At 38.7% G+C, this 27,910-nt stretch overlaps 1 protein-coding gene across 1 annotated transcript in view; it reads right to left on the bottom strand.

Annotated features, from left to right (window-relative positions):
* LOC141900523 (receptor-type tyrosine-protein phosphatase delta-like) overlaps positions 1-20,059 on the bottom strand; it is a 135,809-nt gene extending 115,750 nt beyond the window's left edge. Inside the window, exons 1-2 of the mRNA XM_074787445.1 lie at positions 19,952-20,059; positions 19,261-19,458 (exon numbers count right to left, since the gene is read on the bottom strand). The gene's annotated coding sequence lies outside the window, so the exon portion shown is untranslated. The remainder of the gene's footprint in view (positions 1-19,260; positions 19,459-19,951) is intronic.
* Between the last annotated feature and the right edge of the window lie 7,851 nt (positions 20,060-27,910).

Below are 27,910 nucleotides of genomic sequence, written 5' to 3'. Positions count from 1 at the left end.
TATTACAGAGTAGTAAACTCTCAGGCTCTGAACTATTAGGTTATATAGCTATCATACATACACACGCGCGTGAATAGAATACCGGTTTCCGCAATCAACACGAGTTAAACCCGACCTAAATCCGGACTCAAATACCAACCAATGGTCAAAATCATCGAATACACGTTAATTGATATAACTTTATCCGGTATGATAGAACAACCGTTCTCATAACTGCGCTAACCGACACACGAAATGTTGCCAGACTCCATCACACATGCCAGCTTATGAATATTAACGAGCTTAGAAACTGCGATAGGCCAATCAAACGACACCACCAACGCTGGTTTTCCAGAGGGGTAACCGTTGTCGACGCTTTTGTCTAGCCGATGTAGTAGTATTCTCGCGCTGAATCAAATCAAGGTGACAATTTCCAGCGTTTTGCGGCAAAACGTCTCTTTGCAGAGATGAGAAAGATGTCGTCTTCTACACTCCAAAAGTACACGGACGACGCGAAAGCAGTTCTAGCAGCCGTGGCGCGTGCGAGTAGTTTAAGAGCATGTGTACACACGTGGATGCGCGCGCGCGTGCGAGGGCACGGACGGACGCTTCGTCAAATTCAAACGACGAATTAATTATTAATCGAAACAATTCGCCGCGACGAGCTGTTGACATTTCATCGTGAAATAAAGCGATGACGAATGCGTCGTTTTCGCAACTAGAAAACTAACATCCTGATATATGTCTGTCAATTCAGGGGCGAATGATACGCGGAAGATTGAACCCTAGTGATGAAGGTAAGTCGTAATTATTTTCATCAGAAACTTTTATCCTTTCATACATATATAGCTATGAAATAGAATGTAGCCTCGATGTCTTTATACATTATACTTTAAACAATGTAATCTTAATGTCTACGGATCGAATAAGTTTGAACACAGCCTGCAGAGATGCGTTTTTCAAAGCAGCTAAGCCTTCCCCTATCCCAATCATAGAATTTTCAATTACATGTGCTATACCTTCATAAATAGTAAAATCCCTATAGTTCACTGATCTGTACATGATGATCCCCAATTTTGATCATTAGGCAATATCATTTTGGTTCAAGATATTTCAAAATCTATCATATCATCACTTCACTTTAGATAATCGTGCACAGAGTCTATGAGGGTGGTCACTTTCAGACATGCTTTTTCCATGACTATTCCCTGACATGCACATTGTTTTCCCTGACTTGATCTACTAAGATTGAATCTAATCAACAAGCACAGTCAAATATGTAAAACATACACAGAAACTTTTATTCATGATCTCAAAAGATTTCCTCGACTTTTCCTCTTAAGCTTAGTTTTATACTAAATCCCGACTTGTTTCAAGAAAAGAAAATTTCCGGACTATTCCCTGATCTCCAGGTAGGTGGCCGCCCTGTCTAAAGACCTTTGATGATAATCAGTAAATGTATTCTCAATGATGACATATATTATCATATTAAATAATGATGTATGATACACCAAGAGAACACTTCATGATCTAGTTTACTGGCTAGCTATGGTACAGCGAAATACAAGTTCCTCTTATCCTCGACTTCAATAACCCTATTTCCTAACATCCATACGAGCACCTCTTCACCGAGCCAATTGCCATTAAAGATGACATCTTGTGCATTTTTTTCCATCATCGACATATCTGTCCATATAGATATTTTGCAAAACATCAATGAGGTCACTAAACTTGACAAACATCAAATTACTCATCTATTGGCTAAGACTTTGACTTCATGACTTCGACTTCATGTGACAAGTCTTTTTATATATTAACCGTAAGATTTAGAATTTCAGATAGTTTCACTTCCATTGCTCTTAGCGCATTACGTATTCCTGCCAAATGTTCGTGCAGCACAAGGTAGCGATAGAAAGTGGCTGTTGAGAACCAGTTGACTTTTCACTTTCAGCTACTTTCCACCCGTACTCGAGATCTTATTAGAAAATTCAGATCACATATATTATATAACACTCAACACGGTTATGTCTAACGTGGGTGTTTAATATTTCATAAGCGTCTCTCACTTCCAGACAAGTATTTCACCAAATTTTCGGGGAAATCATCATCTTTAATAATTCATCGTACAATAGATATATCGTTCAACTATATACATCACATTGTCAGTAACGAAAATAGTTTTTCAGACAGGCATTAAATATGTATCTACCAGTATATCGGAAACCAATATCAGGTGATGAAGGATTGTATTTTGGTCCCAATCAAGCCATTACTTTTGGTTTCGGTTTATAGGGCAAACGAATGGGCAACTGAGGTGGACGAGTTGGTCACCCCTTCTTCTAAGACGACATAAGCAGACAGGATATCGTATGTCATAGTCAGAAATACTAGAATCAGTGATTGTTCTATTAAAGGTCCGTACTGCTACCCTGCATATCAAGCAGCTAAGCTGCGTCTATTTCATCAGCATCAACGAAAATTCAATCAGTCACAACATCGCAGATCAAATGCGTAGGGGGAAGTAGCACTGGCAAATACTGCGTCAATATCTGACTACAGCAGCAGCAGCAGCGGCGGCCATGACCCACCCCATTCATACCTCTTACTTGTAAAGCCTTAAGCAGATGACACAGGAAAACACGGAAACAGGTGACAGAAACATGTTTCTGAGCATTTCCCTGCAACAAGTGCATTAAAGCTTAGGTTAAAGTTTCATGAAACCATGTTTCATGTTTCTCATAAATACAAATGATATGGGGAAATGCTCAGAAAAAATGTTTATGTCTCCTGTTTCCATGTTTCCCTGTTGCATGCATTGGGCTTTGTAAAAAAACAAGAAACATGATTTCAGGGAGTGTTTCCGAGATCAAATGTCTTTGATTCCCTGTTTGTGTTTCAGTGTTTCTCTGTGTTGTTTGCATTATTGGGCTTTAGTCATTGTCCCCAGATCACAGATTCATTGTGTATTTGTATAAGATGACGACCTAAATCTTTTTATTTCAACCAATCAAAATTAGCATCTTGGGCAGGAAACGCTGCAACTTTGTGTAGGCATACTACATGCAAGTTCAGTTATAACTCCAACGTAATTTGAAATGAAATGAATCATTAATTATGATGATGACCCAACACCTCGAGATCTCCCGCAGGTACCCAACTACAACAATGCCTGACAAACTGAGAAAACCAAACAACGCTTATAACAAGTCAAACATTGCGTTCAGCAAACATCAACTCATTACTATAAATCGCCATCGGTGAGTAATATGCTGATTTTCGATTAAAACTACTAGCAGACAGCGCAGACATTTTAATTGAGTAGAGCAGCCATGTGAGAAATTATCAAGGAACCTGAATGCAATGACATGACAGAATTGTTACCTAACATCAACCTCATAGCGCTGCTGTATGTCAGACTGATTATGAGATCCATGTGGACCTGTCTGTCAGATGACCGGCCATGTAAACGCGCAACTTCTTCAATAAGAACCTGATGATTCTGTGTCAGAAATGTGACAAGAAATATTTTTTCGTAAGAGCTGGTACATTCTTATTAATTTAAGCCATAAGATTTCTTGGCCCCAGCTGTCCAATAGTAACTCAAGTTGCAAACTAAAGAGATAATTTGGCCCGGGGCTACTAAGAAGTGAGTCACTTCCGGAAACAATTCGAGATTTTGATTTCAGTCCATTAATTTGACCCATGCTACAATTTGGTACGAACCTGGTACGAACCTGGTCCGTGGTTTTTGGTTGGGCTAAATTTGGGCAGTGTCAAGGAGGAACACCAGCATGGATGGTCGGCCCGGGTCAAAAAAGCAAAAATCTTGTTTGCAAGGTAGGGGAAGATGGATGTACAGTGTGTTCATTAGACTTAAGACTGGATCCTGGCTTTTTAATGCTCGCTTGGATGCTTTGATGCAGGCGGAAGCCATTTGTAGTTTTTTCAACGCGATCATTATTTTCGATGTTGATATTAACTTCAGCAAACAGTCGTTACAATATCACACCCGGCAAATGAATTATTTATGCGGAATTCGCAATTATGGAAATTCCGGTTGTGTCTCGTTTCGGGGGACAGGGGAAGTGGTGTTAAACCGGAATATAAAGCAATGTTCATCATTTCTGCAGCGATTACAGATTACGCAAGCGCGATCTCGCGTATAGATGTAAATATCTAATAAAATACCACCACCGCTTTACAACTGACCAGTTACTGGACAAGATTAGGTCAAGGTCGCGTGGGGGATAGCTTATCCATCACCTGGATGCGAAAACGAATAAATCAGAGGAATGGACGGTCATTTTTCTAGTTTACACGAGAGAGACGATATACTGCGCGAAATAAGCCAACAGAGATATTACGCGCGTTGCATACACGACCTGATCGTAACATTGACGACGATTCCCGGCGGACGCGTCCCGCAGTTTTTCTCGGCGTATTCCAACCCCTCGGAGATCGCCGGCAAATCAAAACGAGATTTTCATAAAGCGACGCCGCGACGTGGCACCGCGAAGCGCAGCTTACGATGACGACGACTACGACATCCTATTGTTTACGCCAATAACGCCGGCCGTATCGCGGTCGGTCGCCGCATTATTACAAATCTGATACGATAAATGACGTGGCTGACATTTCATTTAATGAATTGCCTGTTACGGCAAGACGATGACCGCGGTGAAAATATTTAGCGAATCCAATTTACCGGCGCTGACACTTTCAAAGCGAAACAATCGCAATGACACCAAAACCGTTGCCGAACTGCGATCGATATTGCATACGACATTTTTCCCTTTGTCGCGTCGTTTCACCGTTCGTCATTCGTCTGCTGTCACGCCATCGCTAGAGAAGAAGGTACAAACGTAATGTCCCGACGGGTTCGACTTATTTCATGAAATCGTTAAGGCGAATGTTTCCTCTCTAATGTACCTGGTGGAAATGAGAAAATCGCCGGCTAATTCTTGCGAGTTCTCTATCACGCGATAAGTCTTTATACGCCGCACGATCGCGGCCAATTACGAAAATATTCAGCGAATATTGACCTCAAACATTGAATATTAGTGGTAAGAGGTGTAAAAGCTTTCCATACAGCTAATTCATTTAAAAAGGATTGATCTAGACTGAAGCAACTATTAAATGACGTCAAGTAATACCAAAAATATCTTCTTAATGTATTTTTGGTAATACGCAATTATGTAACTTTACGGGCAGAATTTCGAATCAAAATTTGGAAATCATGGATTTGGGCACTTCATCATTGAAGTTGATGAGTGAAATTGAAGATGGGTATCCCGGTGACTAGTTTGGCATCACCAATAGTTATAAGTCACTAAACTGATCCATAAAAATCTCCAGCAATGCCATAATGTACGTCGGATGATGATGATGCTCTTTTTGATCATATAAATTTACAGATGATGCCCATACACTTCCTGGAAGGTGGTCATCATATTCTCGATTACGCCGGTGACAAGCTGTTGATTACTGAATTATTGCTCATGGATGATTGCGCCAGACGCGAGGATTATTCACGGCGTAACCGAATTTTCATACTCTGTCATCTTTTTTCCGGTGCCAACGCCAAGAATGTCAAAGCCTAAAATCCTACATAATCCATGCCCGGTGTTTGTTTCTGCGCAGCGGTTCAACAGGGTGACCACTTTCCTCCCATTTTCAAATCCCGAGTTTTCCCTGACATCTGATTATGCAAAATTCCCCGCAAGTTAATCAGAAAAATTTCTATGTTTAAAATGTTATAATTCATTCATTTTTCATTGAATCACGTATTCATAAAGAAACATGTGGTCAATAGATTTATACAAGTTTTCCAAGTTTTCCCTGATTTTTTCTAGATTTTTCTGATTTCCTGAGTTTTCCACGTCAGCGGCCATCCTGTTCGACTTGGGCCTCAGATCCGGCAGATTTGTCCACATCATCCCCAATCAGATTTGTTTACGTTGTATTCAGATGAGACTCCGGTTCGACTCGAAAATTGAGATATTACAGCTATAATCAATAGGGATGAAATTAGAAATATTAGCTTTTCACGGCGAAGTTAATTAACTGTTGTTGCGTTGATGAAGTTAAGATGCCCGCAAGCACTCTCGCGTTGACAAGAGAATGAAACGTGATCAGCAAAAACGGAATTAATCCAACAGTTGAAAATTACGTTGTTTGACAGCTACAACCTAGCAGATAAAAGCTACGCCTCATTCTGTAGTCCACTCGACAATCATTAAAAACCTTATGCAGTCACATTTACTTAAATATCAGGCGAGGTAAAATAACAGAGACGATATCGAGTATCTTCATTAATTTCATTCTTCCAACTCAAGTTTCTGTTGAAACGAGTTGCTTCATAATGAGACCTTGCTAGAAGTTAGTCGCATGCCCGATCGCATGGCCTTCTAAAATCAGGTAGCCACCGCCAACCCAAGCATAAGATGTGACCCAATTGTTCCAACCCCAGCATAAGATACAACCCAATTGTTCAAACCCAAGCATAAGATGCGACCCAATTGTTCCAACCCAAGCATAAGATGCGACCCAATTGTTCCAACCCAAGCATTAGATGCGACCCAATTGTTCCAACCCAAGCATAAGATACGACCCAATTGTTCAAACCCAAGCATAAGATGCGACCCAATTGTTCCAAACCTAGCATCAGATACGACTCAATTGTTGGGTTATAAGGTATCGGGAAGAAGTCGCTGATTTTTGCAACATGAGTGCACTTATGACCGATCGTAAGGTCGTAGCCAATGTACAGCGATGTACACACCAAATGACTTAAGCGGTCGGTTCAAAATGATCGTGGATCTCAGGTGACCTGACTGTAGCCGAGATGCAACAAGCGAGTCCTGGATGAATTGGAGACTCAACCTCGCGATGTGATACGAGTTTTCCTAAGACCGAATCTCAGATGATCGGATCAGATCAGAGTTTTTTCTTAATACGCCGCAAAATCATACACGAACATTGTGTCATTTTCACGCACGTGATGACACATTTTTCCCGACACAAGTGCTTAATCAGCAAACCGTCAAAATAAAGCCGCACAAGCATGATTGTCAGTTTGGAAACGACAACGAAGAGGTTTCTAACGACGCGACGAAATCGATCACGCGATATTTCAACCACGAGTTGATGAAATGAATAGACTTTGATGATGACGATGATGATGCAGGGATATTTTTTTCAATCATTGATGACGCAACGAGGCTCATCTTTTGACGGCCTAACAGACGGACCACATGGCGATGACGAGTAAGACGGAAATTTGCACTGCGATCACGGATGTATGTAACCTTACTTTGACACGAGCGCGTTCAATTAGACTTGAAACGTCCTTGCTTTATTGAGCGTGAATGCGACAAGACGCCGCTATTTTGCCCGACGTTTTCTGCATACAGCTGATAATTCGGTTGAAATCGAGTTGCGATGTTCGGAACGCGCGATCAGATCGACGCGCCGATCTGAATTCAACGATTTGCGCGGACCCGGCAATGTTGCCGACGAGATAAAATTAGCCAATTTTCTACGACTGATTGGATTATGCATAACGCGCTTGTTCAGGTAGATCGCGATACACGACGACGACAATGTTCGAATTGAATACGCAATTTTCAGGTGTAAAACCGCAGCACTTTAGCGCGTTTTGTTAACACCGATTTAAGCCAATTTCCCTAACGCAAAGTTAACTTTCGTAATATCGATCAAATTACCAATTGTATCGAGATCGATGAATAACTTCGCCTCGATATTATCATTCGCATTCGCGAAATCATTAGGAAAATTTAAGCTCATCACGAATTGAAAATTGGTTTAGCTCGTCGCTCTGGGTAATCTCGCGATACATCACTTTACAACAGTTCGCAAGTTTCTCGATCTTGTTATATCTCCGTAGTGCTGCACAAGAACAGTTGTAGCGATGTTGACACTCTCGTTCGAGAGCAAACACTCCCGGTACGTAGCCGGATAGTTTTGCGAAATTTCCACATTGTTGCCTTTCCTTGAGGGGATATTAGATTACATCAGGTAGATTATTCTCCAGCTTGACCGATGTGCCGAATTTCCAAGAGATCCTTTTCATCTTATGGTAAACATTTTGGCTCAGGCGAGTCAATTAAGTTTTCTGATTTCTTTTAACTATTAGCGACAATTCAAAGGCGTAGCTTGTATTCAATTCAATCCATCATAATTGCTTCATCTCTTTTTTAACTTAAATGTCAAAAGTCTGTAACGCAGAACCTTTGAAATGCTTCTGGAACATTTTTCTAATTTGGCATATTATTTCTCTTTGATGAAGCTTCATGACGTGTCTTCATTCTGCTTAGTTAATTAAAGAACCAGTGCGGCTTAATTCAAACAGCAGACAGTCGACTACACAAAGTGTTCGTTCCAAATTACTGTTTGCGCAGAACGGAATCAGGTCCGAATACGGACAGCTTGGTATTGACACCAGCAGGTTTTGCTCTCACGCCAAATATGAAATGATATACGGCGGCAGCAGCGACTATCGGCGTTCAATTATTGTCATATCGTCGTACGCCTCATCACGTAAATACTAACTCAATATCGATGCAGATTCCGAGTCAACTTTATTTACCGTCAACTCCCTAATGCAATCAAGCACCCGCGAGATCCTTAAAAACGTGTCATTCGATTATGAAGATGAATTACTTTGCATCAGTTACCACATGCGGCGTAGATTTGTGTACAAAGGTGACGATAAGCTATTCGTATTTTCTTTCTTTTCCATCTACAGCGACCGATAACTGCATTCTAGCATCGCGGTCGTAAAAAACGTACATCTTCATCGGGCATTTACCCCGTGAGGAAGCTTTTTAAATCAACAGACACACTCAGATTGAACGGATCGTACCGCGAGTTTACAACACGTAACAATCATTTATCCAACGCGAAAACAACTAGCGAAGCAGGTGGGTGGAAAATGAGAGCCGATAAAATCTCCTTCCACGCAAAACTGATCACAAATACGCGTTCGCATTTGATCCGTCCAATTATCAAAGCTGTCAAAGCAGGTCGCAGCCCCGATAAAACTCGCAAGCCGAGGCTGATAAATAATCGATCGTTCCGCCATGTAGCGGGCGCCGCCGGACTCGTCCTCGTCGTCGTAAACAATGATACAATGAATATAGATATTTGCAGCTCACGTATGATCAGTGCAATAATAGCGAGTTTCAATTACGCCCAGATTTTCACGCTTCAATTGATCTATGGTGTAGATCTGATCAGCCGTAGATGAGGATGGCCAGTCATTCCAGCTCCACTCCGCCCATTGGTAGTCACGTCATCGATGAAGCAATGTCCATCCTCCTGTTGATGTGAATTCAACCATCACCTTTAGACCAAAGTACTAGCTCCATTCCTCCAATACAAAGTCCAGCCATTGCAATAAGCCGTACCAAAAACATCGGACCACGACTGAGCCAAATTTTAGTGTGGGTCCAATTATTGTGACTTGTGAATTGCAACTGGTTCCGGAAATGAATCACTTCTCTTTGTTTAAGCATTGTTTAGCATCTAGTGAGTGGTTTTCGTGTGTACGCACTCTAATTAGGTACAGGCTAAATATGAAACAGGCCTGATCCGTGCCAATTTGGCCCTGGCCCGGGCCACTCGTTTCAGTGTGATCGTGGCTGCAGTCAAATACGCCCCCCATCAATTCAAAAATGATAGTTGGGTATGCACTCACACCGCTGCCAACTCGGCAAAATACCCAAAAGAATTCCTACTTGTCAATAATGTTCTCAGGTAATAGGAGCAGCATTACAAACTCATTTACATGTTGATGATGATGTTCTAAGCCGACAAAGAGCATCTCAAATGTTAGAAAACTTCGTCTGATAAAGCGCCACTCGAGAGGTATTCCAGAATATGGCGAAACAACGCAATTCATATTGAAGCATTTTAAAATACCATAACTTGATAGAATTTTTAAGGACACTTTTTAAATCTATTCCCAATTCAATGGCTGTAAATGAGATGTATTCCTTGAACTCAAGGATAATCAGGATCATATGAAATAAATTTGGTACAGCTTCCTTACATTATTCATTAGAATCAGAAGGATACAGGTCAGGTATCCTACTTTCTATTTGCGACATATGGAAGGTAGGTGAAGTGCCTCATAGCACATTTACATCAATTGAAACTGATTTTTATGCAATTACAATCTGCGGTACATTTGTTCTCTTCCTCTTCAATGCCGTAATGATTCCTGCAGATCGTAGTAACATAGTAAAATAGTAAAAGATTAGCTCTAAATTAGCAAATCTTTTGTATCGGAATTATTGGACATGTACTTCCAATTTATGATCAACTCGACTAGACAAAGACCAACGAAGCAAAACGGTCTTTTCAAGAAACTGTTGATATGCTCATTTAGCACAACTGATGACAGAACCAACGAAGACTGAATGGCAGATCTATCACCAACACTGAGCGCTCAGTAACGTTGATGTTTCTCAAATAGAAGAACTAAATAACCGACTAAATACACTGAGAATAAAATAGTAGGCATTGGACATTCTAGTTTTCTTGTTTTCGTAAGTCACTGCTGAATTTTGCTTGAGTTCGAAACATAGCCATTTGTCAGCCGTGCACATCGACTTTTATGGAAAACCTCGATGAATAAATGATGATAAATTTGTTCGTGTCCCTCGCGCTGCGGGAATCTCCTCGAGATTAAGACGACCATTCGTTTCGCGTCATCTTTAACGCGAAATAATTGATATATTCGCGAATCTAGTGTGTTTTAGTACGTATATCATATTAATGATATGCGTCGACGCAGTGTTGTGTATCCAAATGAAAATTTGATGAACCGCACACATCATACCCCATGATGCTGAATTTCTAATTTCTGACTAATATCCGTGTTCGATGCTTAGTATTAGATGATGATTTCAATCCAATCTTCGAATATATAAGCTTATAAATCTAAAAATGAATGTAAGCTTAATTTTGGTGTAAAGGGTGGCTGATTTCAGAGGGGTAGATGCGAGAATGAAAGGGCACATTGCCCTAATGTGAAAATAGAAGATTGAACCAAAATTAAGCTAAAATTTTCTGTATTTTTGATTTAGGGGGATCGAAAGCCTTGCTACTTCAACAGCCACAATGCCATAACTCAACAATGAATGCAGCCCATTTAAAATCCCAGCATATGGAAAACACTGATGATGTGCATGAAATGTCTGAATTCAATAATAGACTATGAGATTTCTTACCTTATAATTATCTCTAAGAGCTTTTAAAGAATCCTATAATCAAATTCATACTAAAATTTCCCAATTTTTCAGACGTAGTTTTGCGAGCGGCCCGCTTTTCGCACGATAGCACGAGACTTTTATTTACGAGTCTATTATTTGTGGGAAAGTTTAGAAGCCATAGTAAACTTTACTTAGGAGACCCGGGCACTAGACCTATATAGCGAATACGCTAAACGACAACCAAACAAAAAGACAGCTTTGTCGAACCGGGCGAGAACATGGTATTCGTCGTAGTCTGTATAAAAGTCGGACAATTCGAAGACAAAAGCTTCTGAATACGAGACTAATTTCACGTTACTAGTACTGAAGTCCGCATTTTTTGCACCCAAATCATAAAAGTACCGCCCGCAACGGGACACCAGAAATTTGAACAAGCCAATGCAAACTGTATTCCCACGCATTTTGCCATATATGACGGCATACTTATTTCGTTCGAAAGTTGCCGAACAGGTTTCTTGGAATTTACTCGATGCGTACGGCCGATTAAATTCAAATAGAATGATGCGAAAATAAAAAAAGACAAATACCGAATTATCCACGCTCAAATTATCCGATAATCAAAACGGCTTGAAAAGAATTCCAAAGATAACTTTGATGATCTAAAAATGGATTGAAAATATAGATTTTCAAACGGGGCATGCAAATTTCATTTAAAATTCAGTTCGACGTGGCATAGATTTTGCACGATGCAAAAACATCAACGTTCGTTTTCATCAGCTCCGTAAGAAGTCGCGTTCGAAAGCTTTACGAGAGGCGAGGAGTGGGCCGATTCGACCAAAACTGATCTCATCCGTTCTCGGAATGTATAAGACCCTAATTGACTGATGTTTTCCTCGAGAGGTCTCGAGTCGTTGATTGGTTTGATCCGTAAAAAATCGATACCGCCGGATTCTAATACAGAAGAAGTAAGTCTGGGCAGAAGTTTGGCAAACTGTGCAGTCGCTCTTCTTCCCCGGTGATGATGATGATGGTCTACTTGCCGCGCATCCATTTATCAAAAGCTTATCCAACCGACGACATACTCATCGCTAATCTATAATAATGTAGACGTCCTCCACCGTTCTGCATGGGCCTCGAGGATAAAGGGGGTTAATAGAAGTGTTGATTTTCATGTTTTTATTGATCCTTGTTTATGGCCATAACGTCAGTCTCTCGTCAGGCGAACGAACGATGCCATAGACTTCATCAGACATCCAATCTAAATGAGAACATGCAATTTTATCCGGTGAAAATTGAGCGCGCTAATCCCGACGTAATAGACTTTTCCGGTTATCTATAGATAGATGAGATTATATATATATATATATATATATATATATATATATATATATATATATATATATATATATATATATATATATATATATATATATATATATATATATATATATATATATATATATATGTAATGGATAAAAAATTCTGTAAAATCAATTTATTCTCGTTTTACTTTGAATACAGTTTTCATGAACGAGTTTTCACGTGGATGTCATCAGTTTCAGAATTGCTTAAAGGTTCTACTTTGACGGGCGGCGCCGCGCGTCTCTTCTGCCCGCTTTGAATATTTCCCCGTTAAACTCGAAATAGGGATCAAAACAAATATCGCCTTTGAAAACGAGATGAGCTCCTCAAAAGTAGCGCGCGAGATCTCTGCATTCTGATCAACCTTGATGATATGAACTAAACAATGATAACGGCGAAGGATCTATCGATGAAAATGTCTAAGCCGAGTTAAAGAAGACTTGGAGATTGTCGCAACTAACTACGGAGCTATTAACTACAAGTGGTCATTTCTTAGTCCGACCAATAAGTAGCTAAACTCGAAACGAATTTCAGCAAGCATGATATATACATGTCTATCTATCGGAATAACTTCAATCAATCGTTATCTGTCTTTGTTAACAGGACGAAAATTTTGTAGCAAGCAATTCAGCTGATGAGGGGGGGCAAGTAATTGTGATTTCCCAAGCGGGTATGCATCAGCTTTAATTATTCCTATGCTCCAATCGATAGTAAAGACAAAGCTAGTTTTTCATCATCGTTCAAATGAATGACCACAGACAGACGTAAAAACAAGATAAATCAGCTCAGTTTCTGAATGAAAACGGTCGGATGGCTGTAAGCGCTACGAGCCGCATATAGTCATCAGCGACTCTAAAAGGATGAAGTGTCACTCAAATTATGCGACAAATTGTAATTTCATTTCTGTCCTAGAACTGCGAATGAACCCACCCATGTGACAGGCGGACAGAAATAGAGAAAATCATCGTGCAATTCTTACTCAAAGTTCATAAAATGAACGCATACATATTCTCACCATTGACTGGTCGGAGAAAAATATTACCAGATTATTCCACCCAGCTGATCATTTTAGTAATATTCAAGATTTTCGTTGGGAAAGTTTATACCAAATTCACAGTATTTGGTATACCAAATTCCGGAGCATCATACCAAAATTGATCAGCACTGTTAATATGAAGAGTTGAATGTACCAATTCAAATACCTGTTTAAATCTTATTTCAATGTGTATCGCTTTTTTCCCAGTACGTTGTGCTGTATGATTCTATAACATGTATGAAAACCTAGTCTTCGCTATAAGTTAAAAGTGTTAAAATGTTAAAGCGTCGAACCAATTATTATTCGGTTAGTGGATCAGAAAACTGTGCTATTTGTCATGAAATATGTGGGAATTTCACCGCATTCAGAGATGATTCCGATCGAATAACTTTGAATTTGTATCTGAGAAATCGGTGCACGAAGCCTGACTAATATCGGTGCTTGTAAAGTAGCCCGACTAGAAAATTATTCTTTTGTCATTCGATCATAAATTAACACTTAATTTGGTTTAAATACTGTCTGTCGTCTGCGGCAAAAGCAAAATTTAGATTATTTTCGCCCCGGGTTCCGTATTATGGGCAAATTTTATAGCGTTAGTCTTTTAGCAATGGTGAATAATTTTCTGGCGCATTAACTCTATTGAAAATACGCGTTAAAAAGAATGAATGTATCAGGTCATGAATCCTATCAAATCTATAGTCCTAAAATCTTACTCTGCATGTTAAAAAACAAAGGGGACCTTTGCAAGACATTTAAATGACTTTTTATCTTAGAATGTCTCAATAAAAGACGTACGCGAAAGGAAAATATAGTTTTCTAAAAAGAATCTCTTCCACACAATCATGGGTTTATTTCATTATCTTAATCTAGGTTAAATTTTCAGATCGTTCAAGCCATCAAAGCTATTTGCATTCCATTCTGTTGTTCCTGTATAAATCAAGAATCATCAGGTTCAAATCCTAAAGGCTGCCAATGTATTCTTAATAGTTACTTGATTTTCAAATTCAAACTAAACGCTTATTGAATTGCATAAAGCCGCGATCACATGGACCAAATTGGCATGGATCAGGCCCGACTCAAATGTGGCACGTGCTTAATTAGAGAGCGCTTTCACACGTGTCCTGTGCTAAAATTTGGGTCGGGCCTGGCCCAACCTTTTGGTCGGATCAAATTTGGCCCAGGCCAAAAACGCTTGTGTGTTCAGCGGTCTCCTTTGTTCGATGTAGCTATGAGCTTGATTTTTTGATTGGTCACATGACCATTGTCAGTGATCGTGGTAGCCAGATCTAAGCAGGGAAGCAACTGGTGGTAGATCATATCCTGCTAGATGCTGGAAATCAAGCACGACCGATATAAGCTGGGCTGCGATCCCTCGCGTTTCCTCTCAGTAGCAACGGTATCCATCGTAGCCCCACATAAGCTAGCATTAATGATCGCCCAGTTTTTCTGCCCCTCCTGTAATATCGGAAAGAAGAACCCCAACCGCAATGATAATGCCTTTGAGTGCCACTTAGTAGGAATAGAGGGATTAATATCCTTTGTAACGAGATTTCTAAGGAATTCACTTTCTTCAAAGGCCTCACGATTACAAATCAATTAATACCCATTACTACGGCAGGTGCGCTAATGTTAACTTGTCATTTTTTTTACTTCAACGATTTTTTGCCGCCACGAAACGCTATAGTTTCTCCAATTATTCAATTTTGTTGTAACATTCTCGATTTAAACGTCGATAAAAGACGTACGCGAAAGGAAAATACAGTTTTCTAAAAAGAATCTCTTCCACACAATAATGGGTTTATTTCATAATCTTAATCTAGGTTAAATTTTCAGATCTTAGGAAATCTTACGAAAGTCCTGAGGAAAAAATCTATCAACAGATTTGTCAACCTATATTTACCACATCAGGGCCAAAATAGCAAATTTTCAAGGACCATATATATGGAAACATGTAGAATTAGAACATTTTTGAGAGGGACAGTAGAATATTGTTTCAGGGACAGCAATAGATTTTTTCAATAGCATCATAATACCACCACCAGGGACAGCGAGGCATTTTCAGGGCAGCTCTGTATTAGTAGCGAGCGAAGTGCGGTCCCTGGAGGTATCGGACATAATTTGAATATCGAATAATGTGTAACCCAAACATTTTTCATGTAAGCCGGTGATAACAAGATTGGCCGAAATTCACAAAATGATTGATTCATGTAATTCGGCGACGCAGAAATCTATTTCGGGTCGATAACGTTAAGTCCAAGGACGTCATATCCCATACGCTCAAGCCGACATCTCATTTATAGATGATTTACGCTGATATTCTAGACGTAAGAAACGAACACATTCAATACGTACATCAACGCTGATTTTGTCATTACCAGGGACGCCGCCTTGCGCAGCCTACGGACACCGGAAGTCCTCAAGACATTCGAACTTTGACGAGGGCTTAAAGCTAACTGCTATAATACGCCATGACGTTAGCCAAATAATGTGGCCTTCGTTAATCCCGAAACGGTCGATGAAAACTACTTATAGTTAAAAGCACTTTTGATCTCTGATAAAGTAGACTGGATGGCTGTACCGGTAATAGATATTGTCTTTAGCCATTATTGGCCGGAGGAACCAGAAGAGTTATTCTTCGCATCTCGGCGATTTTTCAAATCCAATCCGCCATCTATGAACAACTGTCGGAACTAATATTATAATGCGTGGAAAGAATTGGGCATCGATTCAGCGATGTAAAGACAAAATTAATATTCATGATCTATGTGTATCGGTTTGAATAAAGGTAGAGGATGGGTGAATTATCATTACTGATCACTATCCGAACAGCCAGCCATCTTCTATCTGTAATGACTGAAGCATCAAGGAACTGATTGGATACCGACTATCAGCACCACCTTTGAATAAAGCATTGAATTGCCGATCTCCCATACTCTAGCTAACGTAGCAGCCATCTATCGGCGCGATGACTGTACCAACAACACGCGAGTCAAAGAGACGTTGACTCGTTAGCGCCACCTTTCAATAAACGCATGAATTAGGAATCTTCGTAAATGATGAGGTTCAACTTAGTTAATAGATTAACCGATCAAACAGAGAAATCTGTTATACTGGCAAATGGTTATCTTTTGACGTGAATGAATGCCACACTTTTTTCTGACAATGACTGTTAGCAAAAATTTAGAATCTTTATGAATTTTTGCTGTTTTAGTAATGAAATAATATATGCACAAAACCTGAGAAAATTTATCGAATAAGAACGATTCATAATGCATTCTACCGTTTATCTTGTATCTTCAAGATTTCCTGAATTCTTTCTAGTCTGATTTTGATCTACGAACACTACATTACATCATGATTGAAAATCCTTTAAAAAAGCCTCCTCTGTGCCAATCAATTGTTTGGATAAAATCTTAACTCTCTTTTTGTACAGGCCACACCGGTGCGCGTGTAAGATGTATTTGCTGAAGTTATAAACCTTTTATCTACGTCAATGTTCATAACTACTCGACCCAATATTTAAGCACGAGACCAGCTGGCGACAAAAAACATTTTATGCAAAGAAACATAATTCGAAATAAGATATTGGATTCATGAAAATCAAATGAAATCTACCAATCGAATAAATATCAGGGTCAATCCCCATTTTGAGGTATGTACGACCATCAAGACGTCGTAGATGTTTTGTCGAGCGATGAAAATTATTGAATTACTAAAAGCTGGCTATGCAAAAACAATTTATAAAAGACGGCCCTAATTCGAAGACTGATGATAATAGATCTTCTTTTAATGAGAAAGATTACAATCAATCGGGAAATATCTCAACATGCTACGCTAGATGTTGGAATTATGACTTGTCTTTTTTTATTAGTCATCCGTATTCAGTCAACCGGTTTAGGCATAAAATACTTCATGGTTTTTTCACCTGAGGTATTCAACGCAAGATTGGCAACGAGTCAAAGTTATGTCACCTTTCTAGAAACGATCAGCTGACCGAAATCATCAATCATAATTATCGAAACCATAAAGTTAAGCGTAGGTTGTACTTGAGAAATATGATTCAGCTCAAGTTGACTTTAAAACTGATATGTTTTTTCATTGCCTTGACTTAATTTGAAATCAAATATATAAATCAATTGTTACAGTAAATTTGATAACTAGCATTTCTTCGATCAGAAAACCTGAAATGTCAGCCGCTCATTCAGTTTATAATGAGTTTCTTTCTGGTGCCAGCTTGCTACCAAAAATAAGCTAATCCTATATCCAGCTTTACATACGCAGATTATGTAGTCGCGATCTGATCGAACTAAAATCTGTTTGACATATATTTTATTCAGTCATGTTTAATATAGTAAAACCATCTGTTCGAATGTATTATATTTCATCGATAATATTTAAAACAGCCCTCAGCCTACAAGATCTCAACGATGCTCATGCTCGTAGCCTCAACAATATCACACAGCTACTAGAGCTTGTGTACTATGGATAGACTGTAAGACAATTCCCGATGCAAAGGTCTTTGTACATAGAAGTCTACAGAAGCTTCTTAGATGAGCAGTAATATATAGGTTAATTATCTTATTTGACACACGAACATCATCCTTTACTAATGTTAGTAGTGAAAGCTCCTGCGTCTGTCTCATATTCATTCTTCACACCCAGTTTACATGGCTCCTCTACAGAATCTTCTTTAATTAAGTGTTAGTTTCTAATCCTATTTCATCTGAATTAAATCCACACAGTCCATCCAGAACTAAGTAGGTAATCAGTCAGTCTAATTGAGAATCAGCTGAAGGAATTTTTTAGACGTTGATAGATAAGTCAGCGATGATTTCCTACCAGAAACCAAAACTTTTTTTTCTCGGTAAATACGCGCCAAATGATAATTTAGATCAGCACAATTGAGCGAAAGCTCATTTAACTCTCGACGAATTGGTCCGTTAAAAAAAATGCGGCAATCACGTTCTGATTGAACAGTAGAACAATAGAAGTTCGTTCTTAACCCGGGCGCCCAATTATTCTAATTAGTTTCGAATCGAGGGTAATTACATGTTAGTACATACAGCTTCCAGACAACATCGCAAAAAAGTCTAATTGTTAATTATCACTGCTAGCTATTATATATATATATATATATATATATATATATACATGGTGATGGCGATGATGAAATTATATTCTGATCTTAATTACACATATTTGTAACTCCTTTGCACATTTCTGAAACCATTCTGCGAAATTGTTTCGTGATCTAGATCCAGTTCCGACGTTCTTGAAACTTACAAAAGTTAAATTACATTTCCGATCTTCGATTCCTGGAGTCAACATATATAGGACTGGATCTTGATCTTGGCGTAAATTCCTTCAAATCTGACTAATTATTTCCGAACGAATTTCTATAATAGCAGGATTTTATCGTATCGATGATTTTGACCACGGCGCTAGTATTCATATCATTACTTCAGCGAATAGAATACATGAAATATGCTAGTATTCATATCATTACTTCAGCGAATAGAATACATGAAATACGCTAGTATTCATATCATTACTTCAGCGAATAGAATACATGAAATACGTACATTACACATTTTACACAAAAATCTCCTGAAAATAATAATTCTCAAAATACGAACATCAACTCACCGTATATCATTCGAACAACATTTTGATAATCCAGACTCTATGAATTATTCGGAATGTCACAATCTAAATAAATCCTAATCCAGTTTATGATCCGCGTAGTCGCCACGTATTTTTCGATAAAATTCGAGTTAAAATCCACTTCCACGATTAGATACTTGAAGATAGGGGGGAATTCAGCGCTCGGCGTTTCTTACGAATCTGCAGAAATAGAACAATAACGGCATAAAAGACATGGTTAAGCTATATCACTTGTATCAAATGAAAAAACCATTAACTCGTAAGGTTTAATCATTGATGGATTTTTCACATAAACCACAATCAGCCCCCACAAACCATTAGAATATGATATGAGAGAAACGCACAGAAAAACCCTTTACGAAAAAACCATATTCACAATTGAACCACGTTTTTACTTAAAATTATCAATTATTTATATTTCCACCATGTATCATCTTATGACTGATACAAATTCACACTTCAGCTGATATCGATGCCGGCCAAAATGCTCACGTTTCTCAGCAATCTTAAATCCATCTCTCATTAAAATCATAACCAACACATTTTTCACTGAGCCTTCTATTATCAGGGTACCATCTAAACGCGAAAACCCTCATTTCATAATTCAGAATGACTGATAAATGTCCATTGAACGATTAATCCACCCGGATGAGAATATAGATAAACATCTAACCTCTTTCGATACAATAAATAGATGGTCAATCCTAAAATCCTAACGGCATTTAGTTTACTCCAACGTGCTATACTATCTTACATACACGTACACACGTACACACGTACATACACGCCGTCAAGTACTGGTTCAGTGTATGCACTGTCGTCACTGCAAAGGCTTCTCAGCACTATAAATACATATAACAACAGCACAGCTGAAATTTGCTCTATTCAACTAAAGTATAAACATCGGGTGTGACTAATCTTTCGCACAGGTAAAATTACATAGTTTACCTGAAAGTTAAAAACAGTTATCGCTACTTTACACAATTTTCCACGGCAATTTTCTCCCGGTTTTCGGATGACGGCGATAAACAGTTCTAGACTTTTTATCCGGACTCCATATTTTAAATCATCACGAGAATACGCTCGATAAGAAAATTTATACGTGACAATTTTCGCCGAAAAAATCGACGGCACCAGAGTTAATAAACATACCCAATAATGCTCCTGGTGTCTTGTAAGGAGAACATATTCTTGCTCGGTATATAAGAAGTTCAAAATCTATGAATACATGTGGAAAATCACGATTTCCTTGGATTGTGATATATGGCTGATTGTATTCATATCTCTTGGAAATATTTGACACGAATGTCATGATTTATCGGGATTTTATCAAAATAAAGTAAATACATCCTTATGTGGAATGGCGAATTATCAACGGCTCGTAGGTTGACTGCCAGAAGGTCACATAATTAACGGCGAAGTAAATTTCTCATCATTCATTAGAACTCCAGAAATAACCTTATACTACATGGCATAGGCATTCGTCACATTAAGCTGGTGATCCAAATAAAACCCCCAGTATCATCAAGACAAACGTTTTCAATCATTATATCCTAGGTGGGTAGATAGACCTTAGATTTTGGACCCCCAGTTTATGTGTGACAACCAGTCTTGTATATTACATATTGATAGGCCTATGTATTACTGGTATAAATACTATCAATGATTCATTATCATGGGCTTATTGGTCAACTATGTCTTAAACTTACCACGAGTAACCTTACTGATAATCCTTCAACTGAACAGTAATAGTTAAATCCCAATATTTCAGCAATATTACTAGTGCAAATCGCCGTAGCTAGTCTCGATACTACTCCATCACATTCCTCACTCAAATGCCTGCTGCCTCTATTCCCTGCATAGCGATTAACGTAACAAAGGAAGACTCAGGCTTCTGTATGAGGCTATGGCGTATTGTGCTCTCTAGACTGCCTTGAAATCTAAGTCATCAGCTGTATTCATCTACACCAAATCTTAATAGGGCAAACATTCCACAATAGTAAAAATGACCACTGCACAAGGAGCCATTCAGGCATTCTGCTGAGAGACTCAGGCCAGCGAGATCGAGCACCTTTTGTAACTTTGGGAATGACTCACAGAAAAAAATAGCGAAAATGGATCTGCGCGCAAACTGTGCACGACTGTAATTATCTTAACAATAACAATGGTGAATAGTGGATGGCATTGCAGAAAGATTCGTGAAAAATAGCATTTTTCTACTATTTCAATCATTTGTTCATTCGATCCAAGGTTTAAAGCATAGACTGGAGTTCGTAATGATGCAAAAATCAATGAAAAACTAAATGTATTTCTAATGAAAAGTTAAAATTCGCTTTTTTTCTTGATTACAGTCTCAGATACCTAGAATCATAACTTTCAAAATTATTTCTTTATACCATTTTCCGTGTAATTATGCATTTGCCAGTGTAAAAAGATTGTATCATAGATCTATTCAGGCCTGCATGCAGTCTATTTGATTATCAAAACAAAACACACACTGAGCACTGTCACAACTGGGCCAAGTCATTCTTTTGTTTGCTCCATCCAGGTTTGCAGCTAATTGTAACTATCAGCAATAATTAATGCATTGTCTGCCATCTGTTATGAGTAATAAGTAAATAAACTCATGCACTCATCATCATTATAGCCACAGCTCACATGACTGAAAAATTGGAATATCTGGTGAACAATTACGACTGAGCAGATCGTTTGATGTAGTGCCCTTCGAGACCCAGTGCTACAGTGGTGTGTAGATCTTCGTGGAAAATATTATATCATAAAGCTTGAAACGAAGGTTATCTATCAAATACTATACTATTCCATATTATCGTAACAACTACCTACCTCTACTTGCGCCCTAAAATACCCCTCCCCCTGTGAAATATGTTTCATTTACAAGTTGATCTGAAATCGTCACTTTTTCAAGTATTCAGCACCCCCTGGTGGCCACATGGAAAAATGTGTGACCTTGAAAGTTTTTACAGGGGGTTATCATTCCACCAACTATATATCTGTAACACATCTCATTATCAAATCTGCTTCATTTAGAATTAAATCTTTTTTCATATATTAAGCATACAATACAACAAATATGGCCATCAGGCAGCCATTGTGGGTATTATTTTTATTTTGACTTGAAGTCATAGAATGATACAGCTGTAGAAATAAGGTGCAGATTTACAAATCCAACGTAATACCAAAATTGTCGCTTTTTCAAGATATTCATTTCGAAGATTGGTATCAGTTATTTGTCAAACTACCAATTACCATTCAGTTCGACAAATATAGTAATTCAGTATCTGTACCTCAGCCATTTTATGCCGACAAATGATATATACATTGTTACACATGGCGCAGGTGATCAAAGAATGCCATTCGACTATCGTACCATCATTAACTAGACCTATTTCTATGATTTAGATGTTTTTCAACAGCACAAAAGATCCAACTGTCTGTGGTTTCAATAGCGTCTTTTTTCAGAGATTTCTCCCGCTTCCTCGTTATATGATTGTATCATATGTTCAGTTGAATACTAAGACGGTATCAACCTCGATCGATTTAAGCTCATTTTCAGCCCAAATCATGATCTAAGCTCATTTTTGGAAACCTAGCAAAAAACTGTCAGCTCATTTCTGTCCGTTTCAATAGACCTGGGGCCAGTTGCACAGTCGTGTCCAAAAGTGGTCTTGAATATCAGGACTGGTCTTAAGTTGTTAGATTGGCTTAGTTGGTCTTAGACATGTCTTAAGTCTAAGCCATGACTATGCAACCGGCCCCTGACGACCTAAACCATTCTATACCAAGCCTTCAGAATCAGACTTAAGACTGAAAATCTAAATGAAATAATTTAATGGTTTATCGATAGGGTAAGGTCAGGTGGATGCAGAGAGAGCCCAAAGAATGTGAGCTCCTGTCGCAATATTCCTGTGCCCTTTAGAAAAACTGCACAATTTTTGGGGCAACTCTTTTCAACCCGGAACTAATACAGCAGCAGTCCGCTGTACAAGACTTTGCCCTACCGGTATATACGCTTTTATCCTCTATTAGTCACTCAAGTGCCTGGAAATTGCATTATGACAGGTACTGAAATTCCTTATTTATCCAGACTCCTGTTTTGGCAACGAGGATACTTGCCCTTTTAAACAGCTTGGCCTTTTCATTTCTTTGTGCTACAGTCAAAGTCTGCCCCTAGCGAGCTAAACGTTCAAATCGTATAGTTTTCACACTCGACATACTAGCTGTTTGAACGACTGCCTCAGGGATGTTGTAAACTCCTCAGACAAAAACGTCATCTTCAGATACGTAACACAAACACGTCCTTTGATATTAGTTTACTGCGTGTATTTTATCAATAGTCTTATGATGAATATGTTTTGACAAGGGGACAGAAAAAAAAACTTAAAACTTGTATTGAGTATTTAAAAATTCTTTCGCGTTCTGATGTGTGTGCACGATTAATAAAAACTACGAAATGTCATGTGATCACCGATAACGTATAAAATTCAATGCGGCGCGCAGTTATAACCTTCTAAATATAGTTAAAGAAAATCATTCCGAGAAAGTTCAATGCGTTTGTATTGAGAATCGATAAGTTTCTCTATAGACGTAGTCATCTTGACGTTTCGCCGTTTATTCGCACAAAAAGCTTGAAAAAAGAAAGTTCGCTCGAGAAGACGGATCCCGAGATATGACTTAGCGAAACGGAATGCATACGCGTTATTACTTTTATTATTACTACCATTATCAAACAGTTCGCGACAATGTTGAAACCGGTCATAAAATAATTCAGCATTCTACGGGCATACGTAAATGTCATAGAAAAGAATATATCCGTGTCGACATTATATCGTGTTGAATGTAGATTCCATGAAAATTTGTTTGTATTTTTTGATGATCTTTACATGTCTTAAGAATTGACATCAGATCAGTTGCTTTTTTTTGCCAGGTCAAATTTCAAAATGGCAACGATCTTGAATATCTTACTACAGGATAGAAAACCAATCAAATTTGGCAGTGAAATTATATATATGATATCGACTCAAATTAAACTGGATGTGTAATTATTTGATTTCTCTGTTTAGACTTCATGAACTTTCCAAGCAGGCCATGTGTCCAATACAGAAGTTTCCTTTTGTAGCCAAGGCCTTTTTTGGAGTAGAGCTTTCGAAAATCTTCTTTTGTTTTATATATATTTCTATCGTTATTCTTATCCCAAAAAATTTCTTTTTTATTATTTTTTCTTTGATAAGGCTAAACAAAAATGATACCTTGTTTCTCCGCAGCGGCCGGGTCATTTTTGTAAAATATGATAAAATTTATAAACAGTTCATTTCTATAGCGGCCGGGTCTGTTATGGTGAAATTGATCACGATTTTAAAAAAAGTAATGTATAGGGTAGATAGGCGGCCGGCCGGGTCAACATTTAAGCTCAGCAGAGCGGAGAAACAAGGTATCAATTTTTTTTGGCCTAAGTCTGTCTTGACTTTCAATCTGAATAGTTGCAAAAAAAGCTAGTTTACTTCATTTCTCCCATCGTTTCAATTCAATACAATACAATACAATTTTCATTCCTTTGTATTTCTACAGCTCTTCCAAGATTCCAACAAATAGGAAAATTGTTATTATTTTGCTGTTAAGTCAAAACATCTGCAATAGTTAAATCTTTTTCATCTTTTATCCCTTCCATTTATTCCTGAAAAAAAATCTCTACTCCATACAAAAAGCGCCTAGAATAAAGTTTGCTACGCTATATAAGTCACGTAATAACCATTATTTGGTTCTCATAGTTCACTATCGATAAATCAAAAATCACGGACATTATCTGATCACAGGGTAATGTGTAAGTTCACAATATAGTTAGTTCAGTTCTTTTATGTAATACACATAGCAGAAACAAAGTAAAATATATCAATCATTTCTGATCAATTCCTGATCATTTATTAGTTACGGTAAAGGTACGGTTAACTTAAGGATTTCTAAGATGGTCACACAATACGGTTATCATTCGATCCATCAAAAAACTGTTCATATCCTCCCTCGGCAGGGATTCAAACCCGAGAAGCATCACTAGACTCAGCCACGGCACGAAACCCTGCCACCACTGGGACAGACTTTAGCCCGTGTGGTACACGAGCAGGTTTGCCAATCAGATTGCGCGATGAGGCCAATTTCATACATAAATTATAAATGGAAAAACCGGCGATAATATCCTCTGTTTGGATTTCCGATTGGCTAATGATATCATCTAAGTTGTGTATGTAGATGCGCACTCGGGCTAGTGTGGCAGGGTTTCATACCTTGGCGAGTCTCGACGCCATCAGGTTCGAATCTCTGCCGGGGGACGATGTCTCTTCCAGGATCGTCAAATCTCTTTTACCTATCGCTTACAAAATGCCTTTGAAAATCTTTATTAGCTTGAAAAAACTGATCCAATAAAAATATAATGTTGAGCTATCTGCGGCGACCTTTATCACTTGACACGTCGACGATGACTATGATAGATACTGCGTTTCATATAAATCCCTGCGAGCGTCCAATAAATTGCCTTCGCTCGCTACCGCAAGATGTCAATAACATCACAGTCGCTCGGCGACGCCGCACTTCTGACACGCGAGCCGCGCCGCGTTTGTCTTAAGATTAACGCCCGAAACTCGGGTAGCGAGCGACATCGGCCACCGGCGAATCGATTTCGTATTTACTACGACTAATACTCGGGAAGCAAACGGTAGATCAACGAATATGATACGGAAAGAACATCTCTATATCTGCATTATAGACTATTATGACACGTTACGTCAGTATCATATTACTCGATGTACCACCACTCGAGAATTTTGACACTAAAAATACAAAATCGATACGCTTGAATCATTCGTATTTTTACTTTCAGCGGGTAAACTTAAAACATTAGATTATTCTTAGCGCACCCAAATACATCCTCCCCCGGCAGGGATTCGTACTTGATGGCATCGCTAGACTAAGCCACGGCACGAAATCCAGCTAAACTAGACCGGGTACGCACGTACATGCACAGCTTAGATGATGTCATTATTAGCCAATCAGAAATCATGTTTTATTTTCCAGTGGATTTTTCCAGTTGGAGTTTTTATCCATGAAATTTGTCTCAGGATTATATAACAGGCAATTTGATAGGCAAGTTTTTGCGCGGCAAACCTGCACATGTACATGTGCACCCGGTCTAGTGTAGCAGGGTTTCATGCCGTGGCTGAGTCTAGTGATGCCATCAGGTACACGAGTCCCTGCCGGGGAAAATGACCCAAAAATAGTCATGAAAAAAAGTATCCTATCCATCAAATAAAAAGATAATTTCGTCTAGAGGACATGGAATGACATCATTGATGTGTTCTGCGATATCGATATATAATACCCCTGAAACACCATCTCCTCAAGACATCTCAATAAACATATACAGTAAAAATAACATTTGTATATAAGCAAAGGCCTACATGTATGTACACCACCTTTCCCACCCACTAAAACTTGGTGATGATTCCACCATAGAAAACAAAGCAAAGATGGAAAAACGACATCAAACGAAATATTTGATTGATGTTTGATTTCAGTGGGAGGTGCTGTCCCTTAAGCTTTGTAACCACACTCAATGTTTAGAACATTATTGTTGGAACAGCACATCAATATGAATGCGTAGAATTGCTTATATATAGATCGAAAAAATACTCCGTGCAGTCCATGTGCTGTCATCCCACAATTATAAAAATTGGACACAGTGATTTGATTGAAAAGTAACACATAGCTGGGTCATTTTACCTGATGATATCATGATATCATCAGGTAAAATGAAAAACTAACATGAATGTTAGTTTTTCAACTTCCGATTCAGCGTAACTTCTTAGATTTCAAACTATCACATTTTTTACATATTTACAAATACGTAGATTCACAGATACATAGACCTCGTAGTAGAACGAAAATAAACATAGTTCAGGTCCAAGGGGGTTAAAGCAATCTATAAATTACCCTTGACTTGGATAATCAACGTCAGTCTTACTGTTAGAATCAAGGCACTTCATTACGCGGCTATTAGACTGGGAATAGTGGTGTAACCACGATTACCACAAATTACACTACACGAGCAAAAACAATTAAACCATCCCCCAACGCTATTGACATAAATACGGCTGTTTGCCTGAAGTACAAACTCGAGGACAAAACATAGCTGACGATTAACTACGTTATCGTAATCATAAGTTTGATTCATAACTTAAGCCCGGTGTACACTTTCACCGGGTTTGCCAGATTGCTGCCCCGACAATGGCTAAAGCCACTATCACACGAGCATTGTTGATTTGGGCTAAATTTTGCCAGTGCCAAATTAGGCCTTGAACAACTTTTCACATGGGTCCCAATGGGTCTAACCCTGACCCGACCAAAAACATCGGTCCAGGCCCGAGCCAAATTCTGGCATGGTACATTTGCTTGTGAATCGCAACTGGTACTGGAAATGACCCACTTCGCTTGTGGTTTGCATGTGAATGCACTCTCTAATTAGGCATGAGCCAAATTTGACTCAGGCCTGATCAGTGCCAATTTGGCCCGGAGTAAATCGTTAGCTCTGTAAGCATCGAAATTTGATGTTCTACTGGAATCATGG

This window comes from Tubulanus polymorphus, chromosome 2 (genome assembly GCF_964204645.1).
Source record: "Tubulanus polymorphus chromosome 2, tnTubPoly1.2, whole genome shotgun sequence".
NCBI classification, from domain to species: domain Eukaryota; kingdom Metazoa; phylum Nemertea; class Palaeonemertea; order Tubulaniformes; family Tubulanidae; genus Tubulanus; species Tubulanus polymorphus.
The sequence above is the reverse complement of the archived record's forward strand: the minus strand, read 5'-3'. Positions and strand labels throughout refer to the sequence as shown.